The sequence below is a fragment of the Tursiops truncatus genome, chromosome 3 (genome assembly GCF_011762595.2).
Source record: "Tursiops truncatus isolate mTurTru1 chromosome 3, mTurTru1.mat.Y, whole genome shotgun sequence".
Lineage (NCBI taxonomy): Eukaryota > Metazoa > Chordata > Mammalia > Artiodactyla > Delphinidae > Tursiops > Tursiops truncatus.
Window position 1 is genome coordinate 7088540 of NC_047036.1, and position 8911 is coordinate 7097450.

The 8911-nt window shown below is 36.6% G+C and overlaps 1 pseudogene; it reads left to right on the top strand.

Moving 5' to 3' along the window:
• Positions 1–5067: 5067 nt before the first annotated feature.
• Positions 5068–6228, top strand: LOC101335394 (methionine aminopeptidase 1-like; annotated as a pseudogene).
• Positions 6229–8911: the final 2683 nt, after the last annotated feature.

The following is an 8911-nucleotide window of genomic DNA, read 5'->3' on the forward strand; positions in this document are numbered from 1 at the left end:
AAATAAGGACAAATAATCAGAAGAGTGAAAGGAACAGTTAAATGCAATCTGGAAACCATCCAGTTTTTTTTGCCCAGTGCTTTTTATAGACTGTTGTTTGTTCCAATGAAAGTCATCACTGAATTGTCTGGTAGAAATAATCTAAATCTATCTTTTCAAATAAAACTTTTGATTTAAAAATAGATTAGGAGAAATGTCTATTTAGGTCTTCTGCCCATTTTTGGATTGGTTTGTTTGTGTTTTTTTTTTAGTATTGAGCTGCATAAGCTGCTTGTATATTTTGGAGATTAATCCTTTGTCACTTGCTTCGTTTGCAAATATTTTCTCCCATTCTGAGGGTTGTCTTTTCATCTTGTTTATGGTTTCCTTTGCTGTGTAAAAGCTTTTAAGTTTCAGTAGGTCCCATTTGTTTATTTTTGTTTTTATTTCCATTTCTCTAAGAGGTGGGTCAAAAAGGATCTTGCTGTGATTTATGTCATAGAGTGTTCTGCCTATGTTTTCCACTACGAGTTTGATAGTGTCTGGCCTTACATTTAAGTGTTTAATCCATTTTGAGTTTATTTTTGTGTATGGTGTTAGGGAGTGTTCTAATTTCATTCTTTTACATGTAACCATCCAGTTTTCCCAGCACCACTTATTGAAGAGACTGTCTTTTCTCCATTGTATATTCTTGCTTCCTTTATCAAAGATAAGGTGACCATATGTACGTGGGTTTATCTCTGGGCTTTCTATCCTATTTCATTGATCTATATTTCTATTTTTGTGCCAGTACCATACTGTCTTGATTACTGTAGCTTTGTACTATAATCTGAAGTCAGGGAGCCTGATTCCTCCAGCTCCGTTTTTCTTTCTCAAGATGCAAATCAAAACTACAGGGAGGTATCACCTCACACTGATCAGAATGGTCATCATGAAAAAATGTACAAACAATAAATGCTGGAGAGGGTGTGGAGAAAAGGGAACCCTCTTGCACTGTTGGTGGGAAAGTAAATTGATACAGCCACTATGGAGAACAGTATGGAAGTTCCTTAAAAAACTAAAAATAAAACTACCATATGACCCAGCAATCCCACTACTGGGCATATACCCGGAGAAAACCATAATTCAAAAAGAAACATGTACCACAATGTTCATTGCAGTGCTATTTACAAGAGCCAGGACATGGAAGCAACCTAAATGTCCATCGACAAGTGAATGGATAAAGAAGATGTGGCACATACATACAATGGAATATTATTCAGCCATAAAAAGAAACAAAATTGAGTTATTTGTAGTGAGGTGGATGAACCTAGAGTCTGTCATACAGAGTGAAGTAAGTCAGAAAGAGAAAAATAAATAGTGCATGCTAGCACATATATATGTGCTAAAAAAAAAAATACTAAAAAAAAAAAAAACTGTTCTGATGAACTTAGGGGCAGGACAGGAATAAACATGCAGATGTAGAGAATGGACTTGAGGACATGGAGGGGGGAAGGGTAAACTGGGACAAAGTGAGAGAGTAGCATTGACATATATACACTACCAAATGTAAAATAGATAGCTAGTGGGAAGCAGCTGCATAGCACAGGGAGATCAGCTCAGTGCTTTGTGACCACCTAAAGGGGTGGGTTAAAGAGGAGGGTGGGAGGGAGACGTAAGAGGGAGGAAATATGGGGAGATATATATATATATACATATAACTGATTCACTTTTTTATACAGCAGAAACTAACACAACAATGTAAAGCAATTATACTCCAATAAAGATGTTAAAAATAATACCAAACTCTTGGAAGTTTATCAATTAGAAAGAAGCACAATTTCCCGTATTGCCTTTCTCTCCTAATTGCCTCCGTAATTGCCCTTTCCTATTATTTTTTACCCTTGTAATACAATACCCTCTTAACTGGTGTCCCTAACTTTTGTGTCTCCCTTCCCCAGTCTTTATTCCACATAGCAAATAAAGAATTATGTTTGTGAAGCACACAAAAAAATAAATAAGTTAAATTAAATTAAAATAGATTACGATTTACAGAACATTTATAAAGATAGTACAGAGAGCCCCCATATGTCCTACACCTAATTTCTCCTATTATAAACATTTTATATTAGTAATGTAAAGTTATTAAAATTAATCAACCAATATTGATATGTTTTCTCTTAACAAAGGCCATACTTTATTTGAATTTCCTTGGCTTTTACCTGATGCCTTTTGGTAACAATACAAGGATTTTTAGTCTAGGATTCCACAACACATGTATCTGTCATGTCCCTTAAGGCTTCACTTGGCTGTGACAGTGTCCCAGTCATTTTCATCACATCATATCTAGGGTACATTTATCACCATGACTTACCACTGTTGACGTTAATCTTGATCATCTGCCTGAGGTAGTGTTTGTAGTGTTTTTCTACTGCAGAGTTACTCCCTCCTATTTCTGTGTTGTACTTGTTGAGAAGTCACTATACACAGCCCACAACTAAGGAGTGGGGAGTTATATTCTACCTCCTTGAGGTTGAAATAACTACATAAATTATTTGAGCTTCTTCTGAAAGGAAATTTATCTGTTCTTCAATTTTATTTTCTTACACAGTCATTAGTTTATATCGATATGGACTCATAACTGTCTGGTGTACACTGGGTTACAATACAATACTTATTAATTTTGTTGTTAAAATTCTCCAGCTTTAGCCATTAGGAGCTCTTTTAGTCTCCTGTATCTCTTTGATGTACTCGCATCACTGGGCTTTTTCAAACACTTACTTTCTGGCACTATAAAATGCTCTAGGATTATCTAGGATTTTTCCATGTCCCAGTTCTAGAATTAGCAATTTTTTTCAAGTATCCTTGGTTCTTTTCATTGCAGAATGGTATTAGAAAACAAGACCGGGCTGATAGGTGTACTTGTTGCTACTGAGGTGTCATTGCTTCTGGACCCTCTCAACTGACAGAGCAAGGAAATATATGTGTTTATACTAACCTGTCTATATGCACATATCTGTAAATATCTCTGTATGTATGTATATATGTGTATATATGTTCATACTGATTTTTACCACATGGATCATTCATGCCTTCCCCCTTTGCTTATCTATAACCTTCTATTCCAATAAGCAGAAATCTGGTTCCCACCATCTGCTATCCATTTATTTAATTATTCAATGCCAGTTGTTCAATTCCAGTCCACTTATATAATGGCTTCACAATTTTTAACCTGTAGGGAACAACTTAATCAGCTATAGCATAGTACTTATGTACAGTTTCCTTCGCTTTTTCTGCATCAGTTGATAAAGTCATAAGATTTTTATTTTTTATATATGATAAATTACACTGATTTTTGAACTATGAGCCAGTCTTGCATACTTGGAAAAAAAATGTCACTTGGGTCATGATATATAATACTTTCTATATATTGTCAGGTAAAATTTGCTAATATGTTTTGAGAATCATTTTGTTTACATTCATGAGAGATATTGTTGTGCAGTTTTCTTATGATGTCTTCATCTGATTTTATTGTTAGAGTAATGCTGGACTTGGATAGTAGGTTAGGAAGTATTCTTTTGCTTCTAATTTTTGGAATAAATTGTGCAAACTTGGTATTATTTTGCCTATGTCAAAGGCAGAAGTGTTTATCTAAGGAAATTTACAGGAAAACTTTGATGGGATACATTAGATTTGTTTCCATTACAGCAGATTCTTTCAGAGTGGATAAAAGTTACTATCAGTTCTCATGATTTCCTGAAAGAATTTGAGATTACTAAAAGAATAAGATCAATGTAAAGCAACTTCACATTATATTATAGATTTGAAGAATATGCTTGTTTCAGGGAAAATTTACTGAGATTAGTCTAATCAACATGCTGTAGTCTGGTGCAGGAAGAAGGAAGAATGAGGATTTCTGCTTAGCTGATAAGTTAGACTACTTCATACCTGAGAAGCAACAATGAGTATAGATGGAGGTTTCTTCTTTACTCAGAACGGTGTCAACTCTCACCATGATTTACCAAGTATGGTCTCATTTTTCCTATTGTCCAATCAACTTGTCCAGTTTGGCATTAGTCCTGGATTTTTTATTTTTAAAGAAGTATTGTTAATGGTTGTATGAAAATAAATTCAGATGTTTGAGCCAGACTTCCACAGTGTACATCCAGCTTCTCCTTTGGTTGTCATCTAACCCCATAAATAAACCTATATGTTCTACATGACACTAATTTTTTTTAAATAAACAAGTCCTCTATGTTTTGCTTGTTTTTGTTAAAACCCGTTTGGAAATAGTTAATCAAATATCAAATAAATGTTGGATCGAAAGACATCAACTTTGAAAGCTTTGAGTGAGTTCCAGGTAGGGAAAATGAAGTTTACATGTAGAAAGCATTTATCCCTATGAAAACATGGAAGAGACTACAACATACATAGATTTATAATTGCACTGTGGAATACTTGGCCTTGTGGGAAGAGTCTTTTGGTGGAGTTTCCATTTTTAATTTGATATGTTATTACTAAGTACTGCAACAGAATATTAAAATACCTGTGGACTTTCGGCATTTAGACTTGACAAAACTTTCAAAAAATCGTAAACACAAGGAATAGTACTCTGGAAAACTGAAGGTGCTCTTTGTACATGGGAAATATTCACACATTCACTTTAAATATTTTTGTGTTGAGAATACGCTCTACTGAACAGATTTTGCTCTTAGCTTAGCAGGTACTATGGCACTTAGAGAAATAATATTTTTTTCTATTAAAACTATTATGATCTATGGAAAAGAGTCAAAGTTGTTAACAATTTCAAATGTGCTAATCATAAGATGCAATTTTGAAAATTAAGACTAATATAACCATATTAATAAAATACACTCTCATAATTATGCACTTTTGATGTGAACCAAAAAATATTATATATTTGAATATGAATTGTGGTGGTGGTAAAAGCATTAACAGACTAGACGGGGGGTGTGGGTAGGTACTGCTGTTGGGAGCTGAGAAAAGAAACTATGGCTGCTCTCTTGTGTGCACCATATTTTGAGTCTGAAAAGAGGAAGCCAAAGCTGGGAGGAGCTCGGTGAGGGGGTCCTCCAGCAGCCAGGCAGCATGGCAGCCTTGGAGATGCGTGTGTGCGAGACAGATGGTTGCAGCAGCGAGGCCAAGCTCCAGTGTCCCACCTGCATCAAGCTGGGCATCCAGGACTCGTACTTCCGCTCACGGGAATGTTTTCAAGGAAGTTGGGTTACTCACAAGTTACTACATATGAAAGTAAAAGATGAAAAGGCCAAGCAAGAAGTGTCTTCCTGGACTGTGGAAGGGGATATCAACACTGACCCATGGGCATGTTATTGATATACTAGTAAACTCAGACCACATTATCCACTGATATCAAGGCCAGTGCCAAGTCATAGTCCAAGACCAGATTATGCTGATCACCCTTTAGGAATGTCTGAATCTGAGCAGGCTCTTAAAGGTACCTCTCAAGTTAAGTTACTCTCATCTGAAGATATAGAAGGGATGCTACTGCTATGTAGGCTTGCTAGAGAAGACTATGTGGACATTGATGCTGGGGTGATTAAACCAGGTGTAACTACTGAAGAAATAGATCATGCTGTACACTTAGCATGCATTGCAAGAAATTGCTATCCTTCTCCCCTGAATTATTATAATTTTCCAAAGTCTTGTTGTACTTCAGTGAATGAAGTGATCTGCCATGGAATTCCAGACAGATGGCCCTTGCAAGAAGGTGATATTGTTAATGTGAACATCACTCTTTATCACAATGTTTATCATGAGGACCTGAATGAGATGTTTTTTGTTTGAGACGTGGATGAGCAAGCATGGAAACTTGTTCAGACCGCGTGTGAGTGCCTGATGCAAACCACTGATGCAGTGAAACTTGGTGTTCAATACAGAGAATTGGGAAACATTATCCAGAAGCATGACCAAGCAAATGAATTTTCAGTTGTTCAAAGCTATTGTGGGCATGGAATCCACAAACTTTTTCATACAGCCCTCAATGCACCTCACTAGGCCAAAAATAAAGCAGCTGGAGTGATGAAGGCCAGCCACATATTTACAATTGAGCCAATAATTTGTGAAGGTGGAAGGCAGGATGAAACCTGGATGGATGGCTGGACAGCAGTGATGAGAGATGGGAAGCTGTCTGCCCAGTTTGAGCACAACCTGCTGGTCACGGACACTAGCTATGAAATCCTAACCCCGTGACTCGATAGCTCGTGGCCTCATTTCATGTCCCAATTTTAATTTCTCCTGAGATGGTACATCTTGGTGATAACTTCTGGCTGTACTTTGCATTTTATTGAGAGTACAGAATAGAAGATGAAATTTTTTAATTACTTGTTTTGTTTTGATTATAGATAAGGAAGGACTACAGCATTTGATGTGTGTCCTCAAGAACTTGTCTTGGGTCTGAAAAAGCCAAGAAGAATAAAGGAAGCATTTCTCCATTCTTCTCAATGCTCCCCTCTCCCCACAAAAAAAGTCTCTGCACACCCATTTTCTTATGTTCCCTTTGAGCAATTTTACTTAAACCTGCTCCTAAGTTGATTTTATCACTGCCACAACTGGGTCATTAGAGTCAGCTTTTTTCCAGGTGAATGTTGGAGACGAGAATCCTTGAAACTTTATCAGCATACATTGCTCCCGATTTTTTTATTATATATGTATGGAACTATATATGTATACATTTTAAATTCCATATATGTAATTACTGAACACTATATGACCTGGGGTTTGTGTTGATTCTGCTCTGACAAGGTCAAAAGCTGTCATAAATGGACTTGTCATTTCCAGTGATTTAATCCCCATCTGGGAATTAGCCTCCCTTCCCCCTGCTAATTATTTACTTTATAATTGTGTGTAAGGAAGCACTCGGTCAGCGAGACTTGCCAATGTGGATTCTGTGAGTGAATGGATGTGGAAAAATTCACTTTGGAAAAAGGTTATCAGATTTTAAAAAATCTAGTTTATGGCAAAAATAGCCATGTTCCAAGTGGAAGCTGGCTGTGCAGAGAATGAGATTTTTTGTAATCCATTGCTATTTCAGACCTCTGTTTGGTTCTAATGGGAGGAAAAATGCTCCCTTCCCCTCTCTGTCTTATTTCAAGGTCATCCCTTGGAGATATTCAGAGAAAGGTGGAAGGTGCACTGTGGATGTTGATGGGGAAAGACAGTTCTGAAATCTCTCCAGCAGTGAGCAGAGTCTGGAAATTCTAACGTTTAGTAAACCTGGTGGTGATGAGAAACGAACCTCTTTGGAGACTGGACTGTTCCCTTGCAGAAGGGATACAGTTGTCCTTGGTGTGCTGAAAACACACTTCTCCTTTACAAAGTTTGGAATCTCATTAGAAATGACCTCAGCTGCCCAACATCTGTGTTCCTTTCAGTAGTTCAGTCCAAATGGGAGTGTATCCGGTGAAGACATATCAGATCAAAGTCATTGTCATTAGAGTGTACTTGATTACTGGGTATCTGGTAACTTTATTGTAAGATAATTTGATATCACTGACATGTTACACTTGTACGAGAACACCTTTCCCAGAGTGCCTCAGACCTTTATCACTTTAAAGGAATTATGATAATGTTTTCATTACTTTTATTATTTTAATGATTTAGTAAAGTGGCTGAATTTGGTATAGACTTTTGGGGGTATGTGTGTGAAGCTTTTTAACAAACTGTAATATTTGTGAATGGAATGCCTTGCAACATGAATGTTAATGTAATGTGTAAAGTGAGATTTTAAAAGTTTGAATGATTATCCTGCCAAAAGAAAAAAAAAAAGCTGATAAGGGATTGTGTACACCCAGGTGGAGGGTGTAGTCATGCATTCACATACAGCCTGCACGTGAAGCAAGCGGACCATACAGAAACAAATGGCTTCATGATTTCATTAGCTCCATGATCAGAAACAATATTAATTAATTGAAGGGAGATCCAGACCCACCTCCTATTCCCACTGAGATACAGATACTGTCACATAATTGCATTTCTTCCCCACACCCAACTCATCCCTACTCCTGGAGAAGTGAGAAGATGCAGGTCGCACCACACCTTGTCTTCTCTCTCTCTCGGGAGCTCACTATAACTGGGCAGAAGAGAAGAAATGGCAATGATTGATTCCTAAATGTAAGAGTATTATTTACCCCAATAGAAGTGATATTTAATAACTGCATTAAACTACAAACTCCAAAATGACTTTATTTTTTTTTTAATCTAATCTCTAGAATGAATGGGGAAGAGTGAGTAGGACAATGGCAATGTGGCTTAAAAGGGGCAAGGTTGATAATGATTACTAGAATAAAACCTGTCCTATCTTTGCACTTCATTGAATTCACAAGAAAAGATAAAATACTCTGAACATCCACCCACATTCTAATGCCAAATGATTCAGAATTGGCCTTTACCTTTCCTTATTCTCTGTCTCACAAGCCTTATTGATTTTATTGGGTTGTTTTGTTTTTGTTTTTATATTGAGCTATAGAAGCTGTTGGTATATTTTGGGAATTAAGCCTGTGTCAGTCACATCGTTCACAAATATTTTCTCCCATTCCATACATTGTCTTTTCATTTTGTTTATGGTTTCCCTTGCTGTGCACAAGCTTTTAAGTTTAATTAGGTCCCATTTGCTTATTTTTGCTTTTGTTTCCATTACTCTAGGAGGTGGATTATAAAAGGTCTTCCTGCAATTTATGTCAGAGAGTGTTCTGCCTGTTTTCCTCTAGGAGTTTTATAGTATTTGGTCTTACATTTGGGTCTTTAATCCATTTTGAGTTTATTTTTGTGTATGGTATTAGAGAATGTTCTAATTTCATGCCTTCATATGTAGCTGTCCAGTTTTCCCAGCACCATTTATTGAAGAGACTGTCTTTTCTCCATTGTATATTTTTGCCTCCTTTATCATAGACTAATTGACTATCAGTGTGTGGAT